Genomic DNA, 1,104 nt, shown 5'->3' with positions numbered 1-1,104 from the left:
CATTTATCTCATGTTTTAACCATATTTCCTTATGCCGATCAAAATCTATCAACTAATGCCAATAGTGCAATGAATTCATCCTTTTTTTTAAGATATGGTATTTTGCCACTTAGCGTGCAAGGGAGAAAGCTGCAAACTTAGAAAATGAAATTATTCTACACTGTTTTTCTGAAAAAGATAAAAAAGTTTCAGTTCATTATTGTTGTTTTCCTGCATGAGTGGTAACTTTTTTTATAATCTATGCGTTAAGTACTTGGTCTATATCCAAAACTAATTCAATGGATAACAACTAGGTCAGTAAGTAAACTGTTTTTGACATCTCTATAGAAATCAAAATTCATGGGAAATATGACTAAATTCAATTATCGCCATTTCAATGTATTCGTTGATTTGCATCTTAGTTCATATTGTTTTTGCTTGCTTGAAGTGAAGGTCCTCAAGAAACACAAATAATGTTGAAGTATCAAATTATGTTCAAACTTTGCTAACGCATGAGTTCAAGAAAAATTTCAAAGATGCACTGAATCAGAGACAATGTTTTCTTAAGACTCCAGTAAAAATAATTTATAAAGTTGTTCCACTGACACTAAAACTTTTTGAATAGCAATTTTTTTAATGTTATAAATTCCAGGCAGAGGTATGAAATTCAACTCTCATTGACTATTTCTGAGGTTCAGAAGCAGCTTTTATTTACATGAGTAAAGATAAAGTAATTGGCAAATAGCATGACTGTGTTGCCATTAACATTTCCCTATTAGCACATTGTAGAAGTATTTATTCTTCCTTGGTCTCATACTTGTGCTTTATATCCTTCCATTGTCTCTGTAAACATAAAAAAACAATTAAATTTGAAATTTTTATCACTTTGGCATACACCTTATTTGTACAGTAAAATCAATTCAAGAAAAAATTAACCTACGGTACTGTATACGATGTTAAGGAAAAGACTGGTTTTTTCAGTTTTCAATCACTGTTGGAGGAACCACAGTTTGAAATTTAATTTAAATGGCTTTCTTTGCAAAGTTTAGTTTTTTCTTAAACATTGAATCAAAAATCTCTGAATTATATTAGCGTATTACTCCAAATTGCAATACATTGTTTTTA

This window comes from Venturia canescens, chromosome 8 (genome assembly GCF_019457755.1).
Source record: "Venturia canescens isolate UGA chromosome 8, ASM1945775v1, whole genome shotgun sequence".
Classification (NCBI taxonomy): domain Eukaryota; kingdom Metazoa; phylum Arthropoda; class Insecta; order Hymenoptera; family Ichneumonidae; genus Venturia; species Venturia canescens.
The sequence above is the reverse complement of the archived record's forward strand: the minus strand, read 5'-3'. Positions refer to the sequence as shown.